Genomic DNA, 26,570 nt, shown 5'->3' with positions numbered 1-26,570 from the left:
AGTGTATGGGGTAACACAGGTTCAACAATTAGCAAACAGGCAACATGACAATCATTGTCACTGAGTCAGCCATTCGTGCTTTCTCGCCCTGCAGCAGATTTCTTATTTTTGGAGCCACACACCTGTTTCGCAAATTTAAGGGCCGATTTGGCGTCAGTGAAGAAGTGTAACGTGCCATCATAAGACACCTTGAGCTTGGCAGGGTACAGTAGGGAATAAGGGATTTCGGCTTCCATCAGCAGCTTCTTCGCTGGCAAGAATTCTCGTCGTGCAGCTTGCACGTAAAGTGGGCGTAAAGTCAGGGTAGAACGAAATATGATTACCTTTATGCGTGATTTTACCCTTCTCCCTTGCCAGCTTCAGCACTGTATCTCTGTCCTGAAAGTTTAGTAATTTAGCCAAAATCGGTTGTGGTGTGTCCCCCGCTGGTGGCTTTGGCCCCAGCGCCCGGTGAGCCCGCTCCACAACGAAGACAGGTGAGAGATGAGGGTCAAACAGTCCATGTAGGAGATCCAAGATGTACACCTCCATTTTAGATATGGCAGTGGTCTCCGGAATTCCTGTAACGCGGATGTTGCTCCTCCGATAGCACGCTTCCAAATCATCATTTTTCGCTTGTATAACAGCCAGCAACTTCTCCATACTAGAAATATGTGCTTTTGTTTCTTGCTGGAATTCATGCTGCTCTGTATGTCTATTTTCCAGGCAATCCAGCCGGGTTTCATGGGCTGAGACCTGTGATTTTACTGTGTCCATTTGCGATGTTAGATTGTCCAGCTTAGCATCAATGCTTTGCAGACTTGACTGCATGTCTAACATCAGTTGGCGGAGATCAGCGCTATTATCCACATCTGTTTAACCCCCGCTTGCCTCATCAGCTTCCCCCTGTTCAGGGTTAGTCCGCTTAGCCCCATTCCGGTTTTCAAAATGTAGCTTAGGCTGTCGGGGTTTCCCCATCTTTGTCATTACAGCGTGGGTCTGCAGCTCGTGCCCCTTTCGCGTAGCAGCAGCAGCACAGACGCAGCGAGTGAGATGTAGGTCAGGGCCGGCAGATGTCATCCAGTCTATGCCCGATTTGGCTTTGAGCCAGATGTTCAGTCCAAGCGCTTTGAACGGGGTCGCAGTTGGCCCAAATGGCGCCTGAAAATATCCCCAGCTATGATCAGGTCTGGTCCGGCAGGTCGCCCGAAATGAGGGAGGGCCAAAGGTCAGGTATGTCGCCGCTGTCTGCGGGTCAGCCGGTATATAACTTGTCAGGGCGGAGAGCACCCGAAGCAGGGTCACAGCATACGTCGCAGGGAGGCCCGGTTCGCACCACACCACACAAAATGGCGTCCCTCCAATTCAGCCTCGCAGTCTATGCCAGTGGTGTAATTGGCCCCCCAACCTTCATGATCGCATCGCCGCCTCTCACCGCGTCCTCCTCACTGCCCACACACCTCTCTGATCCCAACGAGCGCTTCCCGCCCCAGATCCGGGTCGTCTCTAGACCTTCGGTAGCGCGAGACGCTTCTCTGACCAGAAAGTCAGGAAATGGCGCAGCCGATATCTCCCTGCCTCAGCCGCCACGCATGTTTCTGTTATCGCCTTTGCTCGGTTCAGGCGATGCGTCCCTCCGACTGGAGCCCCCACAGCCAGCGATCTCCTCCGAGTGTTTCTCACCACTGTACAGTCCGGCCTCCGCTTCTTACATTATTAGTGCTCACCTTTGGTCATACATCCACCATCCCAAAGTCCATCGCCCTCCAGGAGCGGGCCGCGTAGCTCCAGCGCCAAAGTTCAGTGGTGGTCTGCGATTGCAAGCAGGCCTCGCAAGCAGGCGTGCCGCCGTCCTCCGCGACCACAAGGGCGGGCGCCCGTGTCAGCCGGGTCCGGTCAACTATTCTTCCAACGGCGGAGCTCCTCAGCAGCTGTCCCGGTCGCCAGAATTTGGACAGGTGGTGCCCCAGTGCAAGAAGAACATAGGGCAGGCAGTTCGGTGTCCTGAGGTCCGTCCGATGTAGGATACATTTTAGGATAAAGGCCACAGCTGGCGGAGCTCGCTCACAGAGCGGCCATTTCGCTGCCTGGCTAGCTACGTCCCCTTGTAAGGTTCTTTAAAGTCATAGAGGAAGCAGTCTGTCTGCACCGCTGTGATCGGCAGACCAAATCTTTTAGATGCCCTCTCCATGAGGTTATGGAAACCCCCAATGTCAGCTGGTGGACAGGTAGCCGAATCCTGCCCTGCCACATCCGGATCTTGAGGCCTACTATCATCATAATCCATATCAGGATCATGCGTAGGATCTTCCTGAACATTTTCATCAGAAGAAACATCATCCACAACCTCCTGGGTTTCCTGTCTGGGTTCCGGTTCCACCATTCGTGGGGTCACCATTGTCACAATGATTGCAGGAGCTAGAGGTCTAACAGGAGAAGGAGGGCGCTCCTGTTGCATTACAAGTTGAGTTGGAAACCTATTTCTATAATCCTGCAACATCAATTGCAAATCCAATACTAGAGAGGATGGCATGGCCACCATGTCCTGTCCAAAGGTTTGAGGAGGTCGGCTTTGCTGGATATATTGGTGTTCATAGTATTCTTCAGTGTCCGTATCCTGACACTTCACATTTAAGTCTGAGGGACTGTAGGCATCCCGATAAGGATTATCATCCTCCTCGTCATCAGACTCCTCATCCAACAGCATAGTAGGAGGCAAAGGTGTTACTCGCCTGGGAGAAGTCATCTCCAGCGTTATTTGCTGCTTTCGCATGGAAATGTGGATTTTTTGAATCGTCGACGGAGTCGTCATCAACGGAATCGTCGGCTTAATCGTCGTCGATGGAATCGTTGAAGGAACCGTCGAAGGGAGAGATGGATCTCGACGACGGAGCCTTCATCGTCGACGGTGGATTGATAGTCGACGGCACCGTCGACGAACTCGTCGTCATCAACATTACAGCAGACGTCGTCGACGTCGACATCGTCGTCGTCGTCCTCGACGCAGCCGTAGACACTACTCTCGTCGTCATCATGGTCGACTTCGAGAATACAGCCATCGTCGCCGAGCAGGAAGGCACCTTAAACGTCGGCGAAGCCATCATCGTCGACGCTACTACCGTCGACGGTCCCGTCGACGGAGCTACATGAGAAGACAGGCTTTTCTGAGAAGAAGTCGTCGACGTACCTGCTGATTTCGTTGTCGACGGATGCTACTTTTTGTCAGGCTTTCCATCCTGAGAGACAGCAGCCAGTGCCTTGCTCTCCTTCGCTTTTTGGGACGGTTGTGAAGGAACAGAAGCATCCTTTTTCACCTTCTTGGCTGTGTCCACCTCAGCAGCCTGTCCCAGCCTCTCCTTTTCACCTCGGTGAGGAGATTTAATGGGACTAGCCCTCTCAGACCTATCAGAGATCTTATGATGGGCTTGGACAGGGGCCCCAGAAGAAGTAGAGGGAGGAGACCTACCCCTTCTTCTGGATTTTCTGGAGGATGTAGCCGATGAAGAGTCCTCCTCATCCGAAGACAGCCCCTCCTTTCGTGACTTCATTTTCTGTAGCCAAGTCTCTCAATGTTTTTGTAGAAAAAGTTCTACAGATCTTGCAATCAGTGGCCTTGTGGTCTGGATACAGGCAATAGATGCAGTCATCATGCTTGTCCTCCACAAAAAGTCTCTTTTTGGCACAGGTAGCACAGGCCCTGAACAAAACCTTCTTCTCCTTATCAGACATTGTAGAAGAATCAAGTTGAATAGAAAGAAACTGAGCAGAGCCCAGTGGAGACTCCCTAGCACAACGTGCGGTAGAAAAATCTGAGGCTCTGAGGCTCTCTCAGGAAGGTTCTATGGGGTGAGGCTATTCTGATTGGTTATTGCAGAAAGTTTGGGCTCTTTTACACAAAGAGGGTGATATGCTACAAAATGAGATGAGGTCTAGGCCTGATTTTCTCTTTTGTACCTATGGTTATAATATGTTTTTATTTACAGAGGCTCCCATTGCGACGACGGGGAATGATACAAAGCATGGGAATCAATGAAAGTTCCAATACTGGGGTAATCTAACATGGGGCCCAGGTCTTTCGCCGACTTGTCTCTGGCTTTCTCTTTGTGTGATAAGCATGAGTGACTCACTTCAGAATATGATACATTTACATTTTCAACAGATATATATCAACAGGCGGAATATACTAACCTGTTCAATTGATGTTTTCAGAGCTGCTTCATTTTGCTTCTGCACAAGGACATCAGAAATAGGTCGCTGGAGTAAATTAAAAAGAATCCCGTAACATGTACAAAAAGACAAAATAATGCATACTCCTCATATTACACATTGCTTTCACAAATCAATCAGTTTTTATCTGTGTTGATTACATGGTGTTTGAGGCCCTTGACCTCTTTCTCATTGTTTTTTTTAACTTGTTTTTATTAAAACTTCGAGGACAAAAGACATACATGTACATTTTCAGGATCTTATAGGCAGTATACAGCCAGCGATGTTAACATGTCGTATCATGTTTACGTAAAAGCTGTCTATTTGTGAGCGGCATTACACATCCATTATAACAATGCAATTTTCTGTTTATGTTTTTAAACTATTTTTCATTGGTGATAGAGGCATGAGTGAAGGCCAAGCAATACATTTAAGAGCTTGGTTATGTCAATACCACCACGAGGAATTAATCTCACTGATGGGAAATTGAGAAATATATGAGCACTTAAAAATTTGTCTTGGCATACCAATAATCTTTAAAAATAGCACATGGGGGGCGTGGCCAAGATGGCGAGGTGAGCAGTCGCACTCTCTGCGAGCTCCCAGGAAACCTGGACCCCTGAGCCCCGTTTTGACGCTTATCTCCCACCGAGGGGCTTCAATCGGACAGCGGGGGCTGCGGTACTCCTGGTGATTCACTGTGAGCCCACAGCAACCTTGGCGAGCGCAACAGAGGAGCTCCGCGGCAGGGGCCGGTGCCGACGCCGAGGGCAAGGGAGGCCGAGACCTGGAGCATGCCGGGACACTAGGCAGCGGTTCCGCGTCAGGAATCGAACAGCAGCTCGGTGGACTGAGCTTGGGGGCCTCCGCGGAGCCGCAGGACGGAGCAAGGAGCACGAGAACAGTGAAGCGGCTGGAAGGGCCCGGTGGCGTCGCAGGTATTCCCCCGCAGGCGTAGAGTTGGTACGCGAGGTCGGGGACGCGGCCTAGAGGCGGAGCGGCCGCACTCATCATAACGGGCCGGGAGATCGTGGCGCCAGCCATAGACGACATAGAGGTGCCGGGCTGGTGGCGGCGGGGCGGTCGGAAGGACACGGACCTCCCGGGACAGCAAAGGCAAGTAGAGTACTGTGGGGAGTGAAGGCCCCGATCAGACCCCGACATAGGTGTTAGGACCCACTGAGACGCGCCCGAGAGGGAGGCCGGTCCACACGCTGACGGCCGGCGGCGGCCATGGGGCCCCACGCGGATAACCTGGCCTCGGGGAGGTACGGAGGTGAAGCACCGACGACAGCACACGGTCTGTTAGCGGCCGAACGGAGCTGGGAGCCGAGCGGAGGAGAGGCCTGAGGCGGATGCCTTCGAGCGGCCTGGAAGACCTGGAGACCCCGACCGCGGTAGGCCAAAGCGCGGCGCTCATCCCGACGCCGCAGGCGGAGTGCTGGTGAGGCCTCAGACGGGTTCCTAAACCCAAGGTGCGGCTGCAGAGGCCTCGCGGCAGCACTGGAGTGAAATGGCCGACGGGAGGCGGATACGTGAGGCCGGGGACGCGGCCTATAACTGAAGCGGGCAGGCCACTGACCACACGCGGTCACGGTTACTGGAGGAAGGCAGGTGAGAGGTCGCCACCAGCGAGGGGAGCTCAGGGGCATGGTTGCACAGCACCGGAGGGTGAAGTAGCCCCGTGATCAGGATCGCGACGAGAAGAGAGAGTCCGGTGGGAGACCGCGTGGGCGGCCTGTATGCGCCGCGATCAACGACGAGCCATAGTACGCCTCAGCAGGCTTGGTTAGGCTCCCGGGGGCTGCGGGGTGCGGCTGATTGCGGGCTCTTCGCTCCAGGACATTGGCAACCAAGTGGTCGAGGCACCAGGAAAGAGCGACTGGGCCCGCTCCCCCTCCCCCCCCCCCCCCCACCCCCCCCCACGTGTGTCATGAACGGACCACTGACCGATTGATTGGGGGTCGCCGAAGTTAAGCATTGACCTAGCACACTCTTGGCTTCTGGAAACGTCCAGAGAACAGACGGAACTGGCCTGTGAGGTGTCCACATCTGCGATGGCCAATAACAGAGGGAATAAGAAAGGGGACTGAACATTGCCGGAGATGATGAGCAGGGGGGCAGCGAAACAAGATAAGGGGCAACAATCCCCTGGATCTTCACGAAGCTCGTTGGAAGCAGGGGACAGAGAGCCACTGGTTACTAGGTCCTTCCTGGAATCGCTCTTCAGTTCCCTACGGGATGATTTTCAGATGCTAAAACAGGAAGTGGCCGGAGAAGTCCGGGAAGTGCGGAGAGAGGTCGATAGCCTAGGTGAAAGGGTTGCTACCATGGAAGGATCAGGGCACTCCAGGGATGAAGACATTGGACAATTGCAGCAGGAGGTGCTACGCCTGAGGGAACAACAGCTAGACCTCCAAGCGCACAATGAGGACCTTGAGAACCGGCCCCGCTGAAAAAACATCTGAGTCCGGGGGGTGCCATCCAGGGAGGAAGGAGAGGATGCTGCTGGATATCTGCAAGGCTTATTCAGGGAGATACTGGGTGAGTCGGAGGACTTCCCTATACGAATAGACAGAGCGCACAGGGTGGGCGCGACACGCCGGACCTCAGCGCCCCCGCCTGATATACTGGCCTTCCTACCGGACTTTCCGCTTAAGGAACAAATCCTGCGTGAGGCACGGAAACAGCAGTCACTGCAATTCCAGGGGCATCCGGTGGCTCTCTATCAGGACTTGTCGACAATCACACTTCAAAAATGAAGAACAATTAAAATCGCGACAGACTTCTTGAGGTCACATGGGACGCAGTACTCCTGGGGTCGCCCTTTTCGACTCATCTTTCGGTGAAACGGCATCCTGCATCAACTTCGGTCCCTTCAGGACACTTGTGAGGTACTGGGGATCACCGCGACAGATGAAGATGCGCACACACCACGCCATAGGCGGGCTACTAGAGAAGGCTGGCAGAGAGTCCCTGATCATCAATCCTAGGCCGGACTCGCCCACTATCCGAGCTGGCATGGAAGGGGCTCTGCAAGAGGCGGCCGGGGACGCAGTCCCGAGTGAGGTTGCACTTACGGCCTAAGATGGCGGCGCCAGAGATATGGCGGCCGGTGTTCTTGCACTGGTGGCTTGAGTGAACTCCGGGGGAAGATCGACACAGCTTCTCAACATTGCAGGTTTAGGGGTCCGGGGGAGGGGGGTGGCGGGTGGGAGTGCAGTGGCTGGACGTCTACTTCTATAACTTTCCACAGACTTGTCCTCTGAGGCTCGGACTGGGACAATGGAGTTCTGGGAACAGTTGGGGAGATGGGATGGTGGGGGAGAGGGTGGTTGGGGTGGTTCCGGATTTGGATTGGGGAGGGAAGTTGGGGAAGTTGGGGATTGGGAGTTCGGGTGGGGATCCGGGAGTTGGGAAGGGTCGTCCAGTGCACCGCGCAGTTACTAGCTGCTTTGGCGGCATTCATACACCTTAGTTTGCCCGGGTGGGGAAGCTACGCACTCACTTACACTTTCTTCTATGCCTTGCAGCTTCTGGTAGCTTTACGGGTGCTCATACACCCTGCCTTGCCCGAGCGGGGCCTTAACGCTTTTACCTACACCTTCCTCTATGCCTCCTGACACTTTTAAGGTGGTGACTCTGAATGTCAGGGGTTTGAATAACCAGGTCAAACGACGGGTGGTGCTTTCTCTCCTGGAGAACACGCGTACAGACATATGTCTCCTTCAGGAGACACACCTGCTGCCACAGGACACACACAGGCTGCGCTCACATAAGTTCCCGTCACAGTTCTTCTCTTCCTGTACCACTAAGACGGCGGGGGTGGCGATACTGGTAGCCAGACACTTTAAAGGGGATATCCTTCACAAACTCACAGAACAGAAAGGCCGACTGTTAGCATACCGGTTTAGGATTGGAGGTCTTACTTTCGCGATCGGGTCCCTGTATAGCCCTAATGAACGGAAGGAACGATTCCTGCAATCGGCGATTGTAGATATCACCGCCTCGCAAGATAGACACATTATTCTCGGTGGAGATTTTAACATGGTTTTTGACTCGGCCATAGACAGGTCGGCGCAACGCTCCACGCAGGCCGGGGAGTTCTCCTCCGGATGTAGGGCACAGCTGTCGGAGGTAGACTTACTAGATCTTTGGCGGCACATGCATCCCACAGACAGGGGATATTCGTATTATTCCCACGCACACAAAACGTATGCCAGGCTAGATCATCTCCTGGTCACGTCTCCAGTGCAGGCATTGGTCTCGGGGTCGGACATGGGAGTGTTATCTTTATCGGATCACGCCCCGGTCCATGCCACTTTGTGTTTGCCGCCGGCAGCTAGTCCTCCCAGAACATGGCGCCTCCGCGACACCCTGCTACATAGGAAGGTCAATCATTCAATCAATCAAAGACATTTGTTGAGCGCACTACTTACCCGGAGGGTCTCAAGGCGCTTGGGGGGGGGGGGGGGGGGGGGGTGCTGCTACTGCTCGAACAGCCAGGTCTTGAGCTTCTTCCTGAAGGAGAGGTGGTCTTGGGTCAGGCGCAGGTCGGGAGGGAGGGAGTTCCAGGTCTTGGCGGCCAGGTAGGAGAAGGACCTTCCTCCTGTTGTCGCTCTTCGGATGCGTGGGACGGCGGCGAGGGCGTGGTTGGTCGATCGGAGGTGGCGTTTGGGAGCGTAGAAGTTGAGGCGGTTGTTGAGGTAGCTCGGGCCTTGGTCGTGTAGGGCTTTGTGTGCGTGGGTGAGGAGACGGAAGGTGATTCTCTTGTTGACGGGGAGCCAGTGCAGGTCTCTCAGATGTCCGGAGATGTGGCTGCGTCGGGGGATGAGTCTGGCTGAGGCGTTCTGGATCCGCTGGAGTCTCTTCTGGAGCTTGGCGGTGGTTCCGGCGTAGAGGGCGTTGCCGTAGTCCAGTCGGCTGGTGACGAGGGCCTGGGTGACCGTCTCCCTGGTCTCGGTGGGGATCCACCGGAAGATCTTCCGTAGCATGCGCAGGATGTTAAAACAGGACGCGGAGACGGCGTTGACTTGTCTGGTCATGGAGAGGGAGGAGTCCAGGATGAAGCCCAGGTTGCGTGCGTGGTCTGTCGGTTTGGGTGCGGTGCCCAGGGCGGGGGGCAACCAGGAGTCGTCCCAGGCGGAGGGCGAAGGTGGTGGTGAACCACATCGAAGACGCGATCCGGGAGTATCTGACCCAAAACGATAACTCTGACACCACCCGGGCAACGCAGTGGGCGGCCTTGAAAGCAGTCCTCTGGGGGGAATTTTTGGCGATCTCCTCTGCTGAAAACAAGGAGCAACAGGCCAAGAGGGAAGAACTCACCAAGCGGGTTGGCGAGCTTGAACAGATACACCGCAGGACAGGGGCCCCCAGAATTTGGCGGCAGCTTAAGGAGGCGAGGAAACTCCTGGCGGCCCTGGATTTCGACCGCGCGGAATATGCTGCACTCCGGCTGCGCCATACCTATTATACAGGGGGGGACAGTTGTGGCAGACTGCTGACCAATAGGCTCCGAGCAGCGTGCCAGAGTCAGCTGGTGAAGGAGATCTCTGACCCCACAGGGGCGGTGGTGACGGAAGACGCCCACATAGCGGACGTATTACGCAGGTTCTACGCAGATCTTTATGCTGGTGAGCCACCGGATGAGACAGCTATGTCCACATACCTGGACTCGGTCACCCTACCCTCCCTGGATCCCTTGCAGGCGGAACACTTAAATCGGGATATCCGAATAGAGGAGGTGATCTCTGCCATCGCCAGGCTTAAACATGGCAAAGCGCCAGGCCTGGATGGATACACCTCGCTTTTTTACAAAACGTTCTGCACGTCACTAGCCCCAATCCTCACTCGTCTTTTTAACTCGTTCGCCGACCCAGGGCCCATTCCGCCTGATCTTCTGCGGGCTTCCCTCACGGTTATCCCCAAACCCGGGAAAGACCGGAAGCATTGCGGATCTTACAGACCGATATCCCTTCTGAATGTAGATTTAAAATTATACACGGGGATCCTCGCCCGACTAGCCCCTCACCTACCCGGTCTTATAGACCCAGATCAGGCCGGTTTTGTCCCGGGAAGGCAGACGGTCGACAACACCAAGAGGATCGTCCACCTGTTGCAGAAAGCCTCCCAGATCCCGGGGGAGAGAATGATGCTGGCGGTGGACGCGGAGAAGGCGTTCGACCGGGTGCACTGGCCTTACCTAGAACGGATCCTGGTGAAGGCGGGCATAGGAGATAAGTTTCGCTCCATGATCCTTAATTGCTACAGGCTGCCAACTTTTGTTTTTTTTTTTCACCCTACACATTGTTGGATTCTTGTAAAGCGCACTGTTACTCTACCCGAGTGTCCTGGCGCTGTAGACCGCTGGGGAACCCGTCCTGGTTTTCCCTGTGAGATGGTCCCTTTCTGGGTATCTGCAGGGTGAAACCAGGCATCCCCGGCGTCTGTGGGGGGCCGTTGTAGAGATGAGGCAAGCTTAATGCCCAGAGTTACCGAGTGTGTTCCCTGGTTAGAGTAGGCACTGAGGCGAGAATTATCGAATCCGTTGACCCCTGGTCCACGACCCTGCCGGGTCGGGAATTGAACCCTGGTCCCGGGCCGTTCTCTGCTTACAGGTCTGCCGCCTCTAACCAGTGAGCCATACCTCTCCACCTAACCAGTGAGCCATACCTCTCCACTGCTGTGGTTCGCGTGAATGGTTATAATTTGAGGAGCTTCAACATCGAGAGAGGTACCAGGCAGGGATGCCCGCTCTCGCCCCTGCTCTTTGCCCTTTATATGGAACCGTTCGCCCAACGGGTGCGTGACAATCCGGCGGTGACGGGGGTGCGGATGGGAGGTTTCAAGCACGCTATAAGCCTCTACGCGGACAATGTCATTTTATCGCTTGATGAACCCCGGACGGCCCTGCCGGCCTGCATCGAGAAGCTGGCCTCCTTTGGTGCGGTCGCGGGTTTTAAAATGAACATGGAAAAGTCGGTGGCTCTGGATATCTCCCTTGAGCCGGCCACTAGGACCTACTTACAAAACCAATTCCTCATGCTTTGGTCATCAGAGGTGGTGCCCTACCAGGGGATCCAGCTGGCCCCCACCTTACCGGCCATGGTGTCAGCCAACTACACAGCCATAGGCACAAAGATCAGAGAGGAATTGGGACGATGGAATTGCGGCACTCTCTCCTGGTTGGGCAGGATAGCCGCCGTCAAAATGACGGTCCTGCCCCAGGTGCTTTACCTGTTCCGGGCCCTATCGCTCCAGCCACCAGTCGGGTGGATCCCGCAACTACAGGCGGACCTCTCGCGCTTTATCTGGCAAGGCAAAAAATCCAGAATGCGCAGGGCTCTCTCAATGTTAGCCCCAGAGGCGGGAGGACTGGGAATACCGGACCTCCATAAGTACTTCCAAGCAGCACAGTTGCGCTATCTGGTTGAATGGAGTAGGTGGGAGTCAGATAAGCACTGGCTCTTCCAGGATCAGGCGGTGACGGGCCGGCCCCTACAAGAAATCCCATTTCTGCGCCGGCCTCACCGGCCCAAGAATCTGTACGCCTCCTTTGTTACAAGGGTGCCCCAGCGGGTCTGGGAAGCTACCAACCTCGCGTATAGACTCACCTCGTTCCCATCACCACTCACACCGTTGGTGGACAACCCAGACTTTACCCCGGGGATGGAAAGGGGAGCCTTCACACACTGGAGGCGGGCGGGGTGTAGAGCCCTGTGTCACATGTATAGCCCAGAGGGGGTCGTCCCCTTCCCGCAATTTTGCCAGGAGTTTTCACTCCCTGAAGCCGAGAGGCACCGCTATATGCAGGCTCGCCACTGGGCTCTTCAACCACAGGTGCGGGAGAAGGCCGATAGACAACTGCTCTCATACGAAATATGGCTTCTGACGCGCACATCGGACTCGAAATTGATCACGGATCGCTATAGGCTATTACAACCACCTTCTACACACCTCTATAATCCAGGGAGAGAACGCTGGGAACGGGAGTTGGGTAGGACACTGAGTCCTAAAGAGTGGGAGCAGATATCCTATAGGGCAAGGCACTCGGCGTACCACATGGGCCTCACTGACACACTAACTAAGGTCTCCACCTATTGGTACTATACGCCGGAGCGGGTTCACGAACTGGACCGTAGCAAGGAAGAAACCTGTTGGAGAGGGCGCGGGCACCGGGGCACACTGACACACATTCTATGGGACTGTCCGCTTCTAGAAACCTATTGGAGGGAGGTGCTAGACGAAATTGATTCCCACTTTGGCATTGAATTAGCACGCTTTCCCGCGTACACCCTGTTAGGGCTCTCGAATGGACTGATGTACCCACTCAGATTCCGCAGGGGTAGGCAGATAGCCATCGCACTAGGATCAGCGGTCCAAAACATCCTGATACATTGGCGCACCACCACGACACCCTCTATCACAGGCTGGCTCCATAGATTATGGCACGTGCAAGGCATGGAGAAATTGTCGCTCACAGTAGCGGGGGATATAGAGCAACTTCATGAGATTTGGCAACCATTTCACTCCTTGCTGTTTACAGAATTTAAAGAACTTACTTGTCCCAAATACCTCCGCCTATTGCGGCTCACGAGCACAGCGGCGCCAGCCCCTTGACTTGATGGGAGATTCACTTCCCCTGTAGGAGGCGACTTTGGTGAAAGACTTGGAAAGGGTCTGTGCACTGGACGAAGGGAGGAGAGGGGGAGGGGGGAGACGGGGACCTGGGAGTTGGGAAGTGGGGTTTTGGGGGGGGGTGTTTGCAATAGAAATGTAATTTCATACTGCAACAATGCATATCACTCACTGCTGTGATGGACTGGCACAAACGAATTGCACCTGATAGATCTTCGCGGTGGGTGCGGCTTTGTCCGCACTAACAAGATGCTTCATGCTGATGTATGTTTGGCTTTGTATGTTGTGCTGAATAAAATACTTTAAACTTAAAAATAGCACATGGGGGAGGAGCCTAGCCTGCAACCATGATGGCCGCCTAATCCTTCGGCTCCGCCGATCCTTTCGCTTCCCTCCCGTACCGTGACCTATCCTGCCAGCAATCCTGCTTCCGAGTCGAGTTTTCGGGTCCGGGAGGTGACCCCGACTCCAACGGTGTGTTTCTTTGCGCGCTCCCTGCGGTGGACGCGGCGGGGTGTCCTCGCCTTCTCCCCGACGCTGCCTGGCGCTGACCGGGTCTTTGTTCCTCGGGGTCGGCCGGCCTCACCCACAACAACAGCGGCCATTGTAGACGGGGCCGAGCCGGCCGAAGGAGAGCAGCGGCTGCATTGTGTCTCTCCGCTGTTGTGTCATACTCTGCTCCGCTCTGCTCGTCTCTGCGCTGGGAACATATCAGCTGCGATCGCAACATTGTATCATCGCCTCAGCTTGTGGATGCCTCTGTTTGCTTCTTGTCCCGCTCGGTGATGAGGTGAGAGCCATTTTAAAAATCGAGCATTTGAAACTTGTATTTCACGATCCCGGGCTGCAACTGATGATACGGCCGCTGCTGACGCCACATTTGCACCTGCATAGTGAAAAATGGACTGTGCTCCCTTTGTGCCCCCGGCCCGGCAGTGCTACATGGAGCACCGGCGAGGTGGTCAGCTCTTTGATGGAGACGTGGATGACCAGTCTCGTGGGCTGATACGAGTCTCCGAGCCCCGTGTGCAGGGGTCTGCTGCATCCTTCCCTCCTGAGGCACCATTGCGGATTGCGGACATTCTGAGAGCCCTGGGTAATTTTCGAACTGCTTTACGCGACAACGCCTGTGATCTGGGGAACCGTCTGGATGCTGTTCTCTCTGTTGTGCCCTCGACTGACCGAGCATATCCTCGATTGCGGGACACTGCGCCACACCTTGTGTCCGACTTCTGTGGACTGCCTACCCAGGTGTGCTCGGAGGCGTTGGAGGTATGCGATCCCGATACCCCCGAGATGCTGACTGCGATGGTGATGCAGTGGTCAGATGTCTGTGTGCTTGTGCGGTGGATGGGGTCTCATCTTCGGACGCCATGTTTGGATATTACTTTGTGGTCTATCGGAGACACTTACTATTCTATTTTGCAGCTGATGCTACTGCTCTGGCCGACCGACCGTAGAGGATTGCTGCACTGCAATGCCCTCTTTTGTACTATTGTTGCACACATGGCTTTGAGATGGACGGACCTTGGTGGACGGCGTCCTGTCTTGTTGTGGTCTTTTTGTTCGCCCATCTCATCCAAGATGGCTCCGGGACAGCTGGACTTCGTCGGTACATCGGATCGCAGGGGGCAGGGTTGAGGACGCTCCCCCTCTCTTGGACTGCGGTAGCTTGCACTGCTGGGACTTCGGAGGATAGTCGGGGGAGATAAATGCTATTTTCCATTGGTTCGGGGTTCCGGGGATGGGCGGCCGAGAATGTGCATGATGACTGTCCGGAGTTCATACGTATGGCCCTCCTCCGGTTTTATATGATTCTTTTCTTTCTTCCTTTCTTCTATGTCTGTATTTCGGGTACTCTTTTTTGGGCGATAGACACACTGCTAGGGGGGGGGGTAGGACGTAGCCTCTGCATGCGTGTAGGGTGGGGGGTGGGGGGGTGGGGTCTTATTTTGTCCGTTTCAGTTTCTATGGGCCTTATTTTTTCTCTATTCTTAAAATCTTTTCCTTTCTCTGCTTTTTCCTTGGGTCAGTAGGGTGGTTCTGAGTGAGGGGGGCAGCGTCTGGCATGCAATATATTTTGTTATTGTTTATCCTGTTGTACCAACCCTGTGCCGCTACTCTGATTATGCTTGCTTGTTGGGTCTCTTCTGGTGGACGTTGCCTCTCTTGTCATTGGTGGATTGTTTGGTCTCTGATCCTTCTTAGTTCTTATACTTTGCAATACACTTTCAAATTTTTTTTAAAAAACAACCTTAACTTCTCCTTTTTCTCGGTAGAGCGAAGATATCCTTGTAACTCATGCTGTTGTTCTATTGTATTGATGTACTTCAGAGTCATCCTATAGCTTGCTAAATTGCTTAAATGATGTCGTGGCCGGCCGGACGGTTGTGGGCCCATATTTGTTTTGCTGGTACCGTGCAATAAAAGTTTTAAAAATAAAAAAAAAATAAAAAATAGCACATGTCAGAAACAAGCCATGACATTCTGGGAAAAGTTTACATTACTATCATATACAAACTGGGGATTAAGTATGTCATATGAGGGGGCGTGGTCAGGCGCCAGCGAAGATGGCCGCCTAAGACCCGAGCTCCGCCCAGACCGAAGCTGTCCCCGCGAACATCCGCCTAACACCCTGGCCAGGGCGCTTCTCCATCAGCGCCCTGAACCCCTTATGCGTGGCACCCTCGAGTTGTGCGGAGAGCGGAGCTTTACGGCCCGGCGCGGCCGAGTCGCGACCATCCTCTAGCCGCGACGGACCTGGGGCTTGCTGCCTGGAGCCCCTGAGCCGGGAGCCACCAAAATCGAGGCCCCGGCTTGGGGCCTAACTTTCACATTTGGTCCTGAGGAGGACCGACTGCCCACGGAGCCTGCTGCTGCATTGACGCCCGGGCCACGCCTCTGTCGGCCTCCTGGAGGGCCCGGGTGATGTGAGGAGACGGGGGAGCGCTGGCCCCCCGGGGGCACAGATTTTGATCCTTTTGGCCCCATTTTGCGGCTCCCCGTAGGAACCGGGCCTGGAAGCAGGGGGCCGCGGAGAGGTCCTGGTGGGGCTCACGGGACCCTAGCGAGCACCCCCAACCTGGGGGGGGCTCCCAGATCTGCAACACAGCAGCGGTGACTGAAGTGGTGGAGTGAACGGACCAGCAACACAGAGAGGCATCGGTCGGGTCCCGCTGGAGTGCCCCGGGGGCACAAGGCGCCTGCAGCGCGTGACTGGGCGTGGACGGCCCCAGACCCAGGAGCATGGGCACTGTCGGAGGTGAGGGAGCCCGGGAATAGCGTGAAGGCCCTTTGTTGGTGCCATGTGCGTCTGGTAGCGGCGGTGTGGACTTGGGCCCCTGGCGGGCCTTTTCCTGGAGCTGTGGCGCACTGGGCCCATGGACGGTTTGTTGAAGTCTGTTGGGGACCGGGCGAGGACGCCCCTGCTTGAGGTCGGCACGTAAGGGCCGAAGGTGGTGAAAAGTGCAGTCGCGGGTCCGTGTACAGGTGGTGAGTGGGGGTCCTCCCTGCCGTAGGAAGGTGCGGGCCGCGCATAGGGGAGGCGGAGGCGCCGGAGATCGCTGTTGCCGTCGTGCGATCCGTCGGACCCGGTGGCTGGGCTGCGGGGGCGCTGCCTGCGCTCCCCCAGGCTCCCTGAACTCTGGGTATCGTAGCGCTAGCTTGTTTATTGCACCCTCAGCATTTGTGCTCTGCATTTTGGTGACGCTTACTAGCATTCTCATGCCCACATCACGCGAGTGATTTTTATTCATTTTTATTTTCATTTCAGCTGCGCGAGTTACAAAGCAAATTGCCTGCTGCGCTTGTGATTATTGTTGTCTCTGCCCGCTTGTAAGTTTAGCTGTGCCTCTGCCCACTTGCATGCTTCTTTTCCCTGATTGCCGATCTGGTAGTGTTTGTGTTTAGGACTTCCGGCCATTATGTTTGTTGTTGTGCCTACCAGCCCGCCCCTCCACCACGATCACACCTCCCTGCGGCCCCTCCCTCGCTCCGCCCCTCCTCTCTCCATTTATAACTGATGCCCCAACGCGCAGCGTCCACGCGCGGCAGCCGCGCCAAAGGTGCGCCAAAGGTAAGCCCGTCTACGCCCGTCCGCGCCAAGCCCGCGCCCAGCGCCAGACCCCCTGTCCCCCGCCCCACCCACCCCACCCGCATCACATACGACGCCCCCACCCTCTTAGCCCTAAACCCCGGCCGTCTCCCAAACTGCGCCCAAGCCGCTCCTGGACACACCCATGGACACTTCACATGCAACTCCTGCAAGTATGACGGCACCAAGACCAACTCCTCATCCACTAACACCAAACAGAGATCTGACACCAACCACCTAAAATGCATCCTGCTCAACACCCGCTCGGTCCACAGACACGCCATCGACCTTTGGAATCTACTAGACACCATCTCTCCGGACGTCGCCTTCCTAACAGAAACATGGATGAACGCCTCCTCAGCCCCAGACATCACCATTGCCATCCCGGAAGGCTACAAGATCATCCGTAAGGACCGCACCAAGCAAACAGGAGGAGGAATCGCCATCGTCCATAAGAACTCCATCCGCATCTCAACCAGCTCAGACGTCAACCTCGCTAGCGCCGAACACCTTCGCTTCCAGATCCACACCGACCCCAAGACCACACTCAGAGGCACCCTCCTCTACCGACCTCCAGGACCCCGTGCACAATTCAGTGAAGACATCACTGACTTTATCACCCCACACGCCCTCCCCTCCGAGGACTACATTCTATTGGGAGACCTCAACTTCCACCTGGAAAAGAGCAACGACAGCAACGCCACCACCCTTCTGGACAATCTTGCCAACCTCGGACTCAAACAGCTTGTCAATACCCCCACTCACTACGCAGGTCACACACTCGACCCCATCTTCACCTCCAGCAAACATATCTCCTTCAGTCACACCACAGTTCTCCATTGGACAGACCACAGCTGCGTTCACTTTGTCTACAAAAAGACCACAACCCACAACCATCCTCAACCTACTCTGCGAAGAAACTGGAACAAAATCACCATCGACCAGATCTCCTCATCGCTTCTTCAAAACCCCCCTGCCCACTCTTCGAACCCCAACCAAGCAGCCATTAACCTCATTCAATGGCTAACCAACAGCGCCGACAACCTAGCACCTCTGAAAAAACGTCAAATCAAACTAGGCAGCAAAAACGCCCCCTGGTTCAACGATGATCTTAAGAAATCCAAGAAACTCTGTCGCTCCCTTGAGAAGGCCTGGAAAAAAGACCCAAACACCAGCACCAGGGACGCCTTCAAAAACGCCACCCGCATACACCACCAACTGATCCGGACTGCCAAGAAAGCCGCATTCAAAGACCGACTAGGCAACAACGCCCACAACAGCAAGGAATTATTGAACATCGTCAAAGAGTTTACCAACTCTACTGCCAACTCCAACGACATCACTCCCTCTCAAACCCTTTGCGACTCCCTAACTTCGTTCTTCCACGACAAAATCGCAGACATCCACAACAGCTTTGACAACCAACCCGGAGACCAACCCACCCAACTTTCTGCCATACCTTCACCCCCCTTGAACATCCTTAATGACTGGAACCCAATCTCCACTGAGGACACCATCCGCCTGATGAACTCCATCCACTCAGGATCCCCAACAGACCCATGCCCTCACCACATCTTCAACAAAGCAGACTCCATCATAGCACCACACCTCCGAGACGTCATCAACTGCTCCCTCAACTCCGCCACCTTCCCGGAAAGCTGGAAACACGCCGAACTCAGCGCCCTTCTGAAAAAACCCACAGCTGACCCCACTGAACTCAAAAACTACCGCCCCATCTCGCTTCTTCCATTCCCGGCCAAAGTCATCGAGAAAGCTGTCAACAACCAACTCGCCGCCTTCCTCGAAACCAACAAATCCCTCGACTCCTCACAGTCCGGCTTCCGAGCAAAACACAGCACTGAGACCGCACTCATCGCAGCTACAGACGACATTCGAACTCTACTGGACAATGGAGACACAGTCGCCCTCATCCTCCTTGACCTCTCCGCAGCCTTCGACACAGTCTGCCATAGCACCCTGTTACAACGCCTCAGAAACATCGGAATCCAAGGAAAATCTCTGGAATGGGTCACCTCGTTCCTCACCGGAAGAACTCAGAGAGTCCGCCTTCCACCATTCAAATCAGAGGCCACTGAAGTCATTTGCGGCGTGCCACAAGGATCTTCACTCAGCCCCACCCTCTTCAACGTATACATGAGCCCCCTCGCGACCATCGCACGCCAACACAACCTCAACATCATCTCCTACGCTGATGACACTCAACTGATCCTCTCACTCACCAAAGACCCGAACACCGCCAAAACAAACCTACATGAAGGAATGAAAGAAGTAGCCGAGTGGATGAAGCACAGCCGTCTGAAACTGAACTCAGACAAAACAGAAGTCCTTATCTTAGGTACCTCCCCCTCAGCCTGGGATGACTCCTGGTGGCCAGAGGCCCTTGGAAAAGCACCCATCCCGATGGACCACGCACGGAACCTGGGCGTCATCCTAGACTCCTCACTCTCGATGAACAGACAAGTCAACGCCGTTTCATCATCTTGCTTCAAGATTCTTCGCATGCTCAAAAAAACATTTCGCTGGATCCCCACGAAACTAGAAAAACGGTCACCCACGCACTGGTCTTGAGCCGCCTGGACTACGGTAACACCCTATGCGCCGGTACCACCGCAAAACTTCAGAAAAAACTCCAACGCATCCAGAACGCATCAGCCAGACTCATACTAGACATCCCGCGTAAAGACCACATCTCTAGTCACCTGAAAAACCTCCACTGGCTCCCCGTCAATAAGAGGATAACATTCCGCCTCCTAACCCACGCACACAAAGCACTTTACGAACTTGGACCCGAATGCCTCAACTCACGACTTTCCTTCTACACCCCCTCCCGCCAGCTACGCTCCTCCAACCAAGCCCTGGCTGTTGTACCTCGCATCAACAAAACGACCACATAGACGCCATTCCGGCGAGACCTTGGGCCACGCCCACACTGCAGGCCACGCCCCCTCCGCCTGAAACCAGATAAAAAAGCGCCAAACCGAGCGCCGCCTTAGAACTGAACGGACTCCGCAGGCACACGCCGGGAGCTTTTAGAGCTTATATTTTTTTTTAAATTGTTTATTTCTGTGCACTCTTGTTAGAAACAAAGCTTACCTAAGCCCTCCTCTAAACAGCCGAGAACGCTCCTAAGCGCCGGCTGCAACGACCACATAGACGCCATTCCGGCGAGACCTTGGGCCACGCCCACACTGCAGGCCACGCCCCCTTCCTCAGCCACATCATGTGTTGTCACCGGAAGCGCAGCGGACGAGCGCAGCGGGAGCGCCGTTTGCGCGCCTAAGGCAAGCCCGTCTGCGCCCGTCCGCGACAAGACCGCGACAGGCGCAGGATACTCTGCCCAATTTACCCCCCACATTTCCTACCAGCCCAACGACCTCCGCCAGCTACAAGTCGCCAAGCACTGTCCATGTACACTCGATCCAACCGTAATTTCAGGCCGTCAGTTGCAAACTTTGCCACTGGTCCACTCAACTCCACTCTGCTGCCCCTTCGGCCAATACACCTCTGGCCCCTCTGCCTTTCTTTAAAGGTGGCCTGATCAACGCACGCTCCATGTGCAAGCACAACCAAGATATACACTTATCTTGGAGTCCGACTTCGACTGCCTCATGATAACTGAGACATGGCTAACAACAGATAGTAACCCTGATATTGCTGTTGCTCTTCCCCCGGGCTACTCCCTTTTCAGGGCAGATAGAGCCAAGGGCCGAGGCGGTGGTGTGGCAATCATCCTTAAAGACTCCTTCCCTTGTCACACTTTTAGCCTTGAGCCTCTAAAAAAGACTGAAGGACTAGGCTTCTCTATTAAATTGAGCGAGCACACTTCATTCTCAGGCGGACTTATTTACCGCCCACCTTGTAACGCATCTGAGTTCCTCGACTCACTGTACGATTCTTTAGGCCAACTCTCACTTAGATACCCATTCTTCACCCTCCTCGGCGATTTTAACCTTCATTTAGAATCGAAAACAGACACTCATGCCATTAACTTCACACAAACCCTCGAGATGTTCAACTTTAGGCAACTCGTCTCTTCACCCACCCACTCCCTTGGTCATACCCTCGATGGAGTCTGCACAAATTCCCCCCTCCTGATCACTCTATCCCCCTTACCTCAGATCTGGTCTGACCACTCCCTGATCCCATTTCACATTCCTAGCGAAAACCTATCCAGGCGAAATAAAGCTGTTTCAAACCTCGACAATCACATTAATTGGAAAAAGATTCAGGATAACATCACTTTTAACCCTACAATGCAAACTCAAGCCCCCATCCTTTCCGGCAACGTCGAGACCGACGCCGATCTTTTTCACAATTGGATTACTCAAGAAATCAAATCCAGAATTCCGCCCTCACGTCCCCGCACTTCCCGAGGCAAAACCAAAACCAATGCCCCCTGGTTCACACCAGATCTTGCAAATGCGCATCTGCTATGTAAAAAGGCAGAAAGAAAATGGCGGAAGACATATGAGGTCACTAATCGCACCTCCTATATCGCGACAAGGAAAAACTACCTTTCAAAAATCAAACTGGCTAAAAAAAACTACTACGTCAATGCTATAAAAAATGCAGGCCAAAAACAGAAGGTCCTGTTCACGATTGTTAAATCATTCACGCAACCAAAAGCACTTCAGCCTGAAATCCCCTCTTCCCAGAAACTTTGCGATCAAATTTCTGATTACTTCGAGGAAAAAATTGCCTCGATCCAAAGTACTTTCCCTCCCCCCGCTACTTCCCCAGCGCCCCCCTCATTGGCCCCCCTAGACTGCACGCTCAGTTGCTTTTCCTCTGTCACTCTTGAGCAGTCGAAAAAAGCCATCCTGGCCTGCAAATCTGGCGCTCCTTCCGACCCTTGCCCCCCCAAGTTCCTTCACCAATTAATCGATGAGGTTAACCCTACCATTAACCACTTAATCAATTCCTCGCTTAGGTCAGGTACAGTACCCAGCCGTTGGAAAAAAGGTATTGTCAAGCCCCTTATGAAGAAGGCAAATAAACCCCCGACGGATCTTACCAATCTCCGCCCTATTTCGTTGCTCCCGGCTCTGGGAAAAATCACGGAATATCTAGTCCATTGCGAGCTGAAACGCTATCTTGATGATTACAACCTTCTTCACCCTCAACAATCTGGTTTTCGCCCTAAGCATTCAACAGAAACTGCCCTCATTGAACTCTCTGATACCATAAAAACTCTACAAGACCAGAGAAAAAACTCCATCCTAATCCTGCTCGACCTAACTGCGGCGTTTGACACCGTCTCCCACACCATCCTCATCAGTAGACTCAGGGACATTGGTATCTCCGACTCCGCCCTTTCCTGGATTACGTCTTTCCTGTCCGACCGTTCCCAAACCATTACTCTGGGCCCATTCCACTCTAAAGACAAACTTGTCTCCTCAGGTGTCCCGCAGGGATCTATCCTGAGCCCTCTCCTTTTTAATGTCTATCTCATTCCTCTCCTTAATCTGATAGAAACATTCGGCATACCTGTCACCTCGTATGCCGATGATACACAACTCATTGTACCCCTGGACAAACTATCTACCAAAGCTGAACTCAACCTGAAACTCTGTTTGACCGAAGTATTTTTATGGATGGACAATAACCACTTGAAATGTAATTCAAGTAAAACGGAGATCCTCCCGATTGGCACCAATAATATCTTCTGTCCAGCACTTTGGTGGCCAGACAATTCTGCTGCCCCCCCCCCCCAGACAGTGTCGTCAGCTAGGAATCTTGGTGTAATCTTTGACTCCGAACTCTCCTTCGATCAGCATGCCAGAACCGTCGCTGGCAAATGCTTTGGAACGATTAGATCCTTGAGAAAGTTCTTTGACTTTCTCCCCATCGATGCCAGAAAGACGGTGACAGTCGCACTCATAATCTCGCGACTGGATTACTGCAACGGCTTGCTCGCAGGAGTCAAGAAGAGCACCATCCTTAAACTGCAGAGCGTACTTCACACAGCCGCCCGTCTAGTCCTGGGTCTGCCCCGCAGGTCCTCTATTTCTGCAGCGCTTCGTTCGCTTCACTGGCTCCCCCTCCACAAAAGGATTCTTTTTAAAATCCTGATTATGGCATTTCGTGCCTACAATAAGACAGGCCCTAAATACCTCACAAGACGTTTTCCCCACTACGTGCCCAGCCGTCACCTTCGTTCAACCGATGACAATCTTATCATTCTTCCGAAATACAACCTGAAAACGAAGGGCGCGAAGACCCTCAGCTTCCTCGCGACTAAAGCTTGGAACAAACTGCCCAAAGCCCTCAGACAACAAACCCACGAAAAACCCTTTAGAAAGCTCTTGAAAACATGGATTTTTAAACTCCCGGATGACTACTCTAAGGCTTCCATCTAATTCCTCCTGGACCGGCTCTTCTAAGTTCACCAGCGCCAAGATGCTCCCTCCGGAGCGAACGTCGCGCTCTACAAATACCCCACAAATATCAAATATCAAATATCAAAACCACCATGGGAGGACGATCCTTCTCCTACCTGGCAGCCAAAACCTGGAACTCACTTCCCACTCACCTTTGCCTCACTCAGAACCACCTAGCATTCAGAAAGCAACTTAAAACTTGGATATTCGCCTGACGCACTCCGCCGCCGCCCTCATCGCACTCAACACCGGCCGACTCCCAGAATGCCACCAAGCCGCACCACGACGCACCCACGGACCCTTCAGCTGCCACGCCTGCAAATTCACCTGCATCCGGACCTGCCTCGCACCAGCACCCGCCAAGTCGAACTCCAGAAGCACCCACCTCAAGTGCATCCTGCTCAACACCCGCTCCGTCCACAGACACGCCATCGAACTCTGGAACCTCCTAGACGCCACAGCCCCTGACGTCGCCTTCCTCACAGAGACCTGGATGAACGCCTCTTCAGCTCCCGACATCGCCATTGCTATCCCAGAGGGCTACAAGATCGTCCGGAGGGACCGCAACGCCAACCAGATGGGAGGAACACGAACACCACCCTCAGAGGCACCCTGATCTACCGACCCCCGGGACCACGCACACAATTCAGCGAGGACATCGCCGACTTCGTCAGCCCGCATGCCCTCCCCTCCGCTGACTACATCCTCCTGGGGGACCTCAACTTCCACCTGGAGAACAACAACGACCGCAACACCAGCACCCTGCTCGACAACCTCGCCAATCTTGGACTCAAGCAGCTGGTGTCCACCCCCACCCACCTCGCCGGACACACACTCGACGCAGTCTTCTCTTCCAGCACAGACATCAACTTCAGCCACGCCACAGAGCTTCAATGGACGGACCACAGCTGCATCCACTTCACCTTCAAGAGAACGACGACCCACCACCACCAGCAACAGGCCGCCCGCAGAAGCTGGAACAAGATCACAGCAGACCAGCTCGCCACCTCCCTGAGCCAGCACCCTCCTGCCAGCTCAGCGAACCCCAGCCAGGCCGCCGACAACCTCACGAAGTGGATCAGCATCTGCGCGGACGAGCTCGCCCCGCTGAGGACCCCGCCCAGCAGACCCGGCAGCAAGAAAGCCCCATGGTTCACCGACGAACTCAAGAGCTCCAAGAAGAACTGCCGAGCCCTCGAGAAAGTCTGGAGAAGGGAACCCACACCGGACAACAGGACCACCTTCAAGCTGGCCACCCGGAAGCACCACCAGCTGATCCGCGCCGCCAAGAAAACTGCATTCAAGGACCGGCTGGACAACAACGCACACAACTGCAAGGAACTCTTCAACATTGTGAAAGAGCTATCCAACCCCAGCGCAGGAAACAACGACATCACCCCATCGCAAGACCTCTGCAACTCCCTCGCTTCATACTTCCACAACAAGATCGCGGACATACACAACAGCTTCAACAACCAACCAACGCACACCAAGACCGAACAACCACCCCCCACCACCACCCTCCACGCCTGGACCCCGATCAGCACCGAAGACACCATCCGCACGATGAACTCCATCCACTCCGGATCACCGACCGACCCCTGCCCTCACCACGTCTTCAACAAGGCCGACGCTGTCATCGCACCCCACCTGCGAGACATCATCAACACATCCTTCGACACCGCCACCTTCCCTGAGAGCTGGAAGCACGCCAAACTCAGCGCCCTACTCAAGAAACCCACAGCGGACCCCACCGAACTCAAGAATTACCACCCCATCTCGCTCCTCCCGTTTCCAGCCAAAGTCATCGAGAAGACCGTCAACAAGCAGATGGCCGCCTTCCTCGAGACAAATGGATCCCTCGACCCCTCACAGTCCGGCTTCCGAGCCAATCACAGCACCGAGACCGCCCTCATCGCCGCCACCGATGACATCCGAGCCCTGATGGACAACGGAGAAACAGTGGCCCTCATCCTCCTAGACCTCTCCGCGGCATTCGACACTGTCTGCCACCGCACCCTAGTACAGCGCCTCAGCAACGTCGGAATCCAGGACAAGGCGCTGGAATGGATCATCTCCTTCCTCGACGGAAGAACACAGAGAGTCCGCCTACCACTGTACAAGTCAGAGGCCACCGAAGTCATCTGCGGCGTCCCCCAAGGATCCTCACTGAGCCCCACCCTCTTCAACGTCTACATGAGCCCCCTCGCGGCCATCGCACGCCAACACAACCTCAGCATAATCTCCTACGCCAACGACACCCAGCTGATCCTCTCCCTGACCAATGACCCCGCCGCCGCCAGAGCCAACCTGCACGAAGGAATGAAAGAGGTAGCCGAGTGGATGACGACCAGCCGCCTGAAACTGAACTCGGACAAGACGGAGGTCCTCATCCTGGGCTCTTCACCCTCCGCCTGGGACGACTCCTGGTGGCCCCCCGCCCTGGGCACCGCACCCAAACCGACAGACCATGCACGCAACCTGGGCTTCATCCTGGACTCCTCCCTCTCCATGACCAGGCAAGTCAACAACGTCTCCTCGGCGTGCTTCAACATCCTACGCATGCTACGGAAGATCTTCCGGTGGATCCCCACCGAGACCAGGAAGACCGTCACCCAGGCCCTCGTCACCAGCCGACTGGACTACGGCAACGCCCTCTACGCCGGTACCACCGCCAAGCTCCAGAAGAGACTCCAGCGGATCCAGAACGCCTCAGCCAGACTCATCCTCGACATCCCACGAACCAGCCACATCTCCGGACATCTGAGAGACCTTCACTGGCTCCCGGTCAACAAAAGAATCACCTTCCGCCTCCTCACCCACGCACACAAAGCCCTACACGACCAAGGCCCAAGCTACCTCAACAGCCGAATCAACTTCTACGCTCCCAAACGCCACCTCCGATCAGCCAACCACGCCCTCGCCGCCGTCCCCCGCATCCGAAGAGCGACCACAGGAGGAAGGTCCTTCTCCTACCTGGCCGCCAAGACCTGGAACTCCCTCCCGACCGACCTGCGCCTGACCCAAGACCACCTCTCCTTCAGGAAGAAGCTGAAGACCTGGCTGTTCGAGCAGTAGCGGCACCCCCCCCCCCCCCAGCACCTTGAGACCCTACGGGTATGTAGTGCGCTTTATAAATGTCAGTGATTGATTGATTGATTGATATTCGACAAGTAATTCCCCACCCTTCCTCAAGCGCCTTGAGACCCTCTGGGTATGTAGCGCGCTATATAAATTTTTTTGACTTGACT

The sequence above is a fragment of the Lissotriton vulgaris genome, chromosome 11 (assembly GCF_964263255.1).
Source record: "Lissotriton vulgaris chromosome 11, aLisVul1.2, whole genome shotgun sequence".
NCBI classification, from domain to species: Eukaryota; Metazoa; Chordata; class Amphibia; order Caudata; family Salamandridae; genus Lissotriton; species Lissotriton vulgaris.
Note: the sequence above shows the minus strand (reverse complement) of the source record.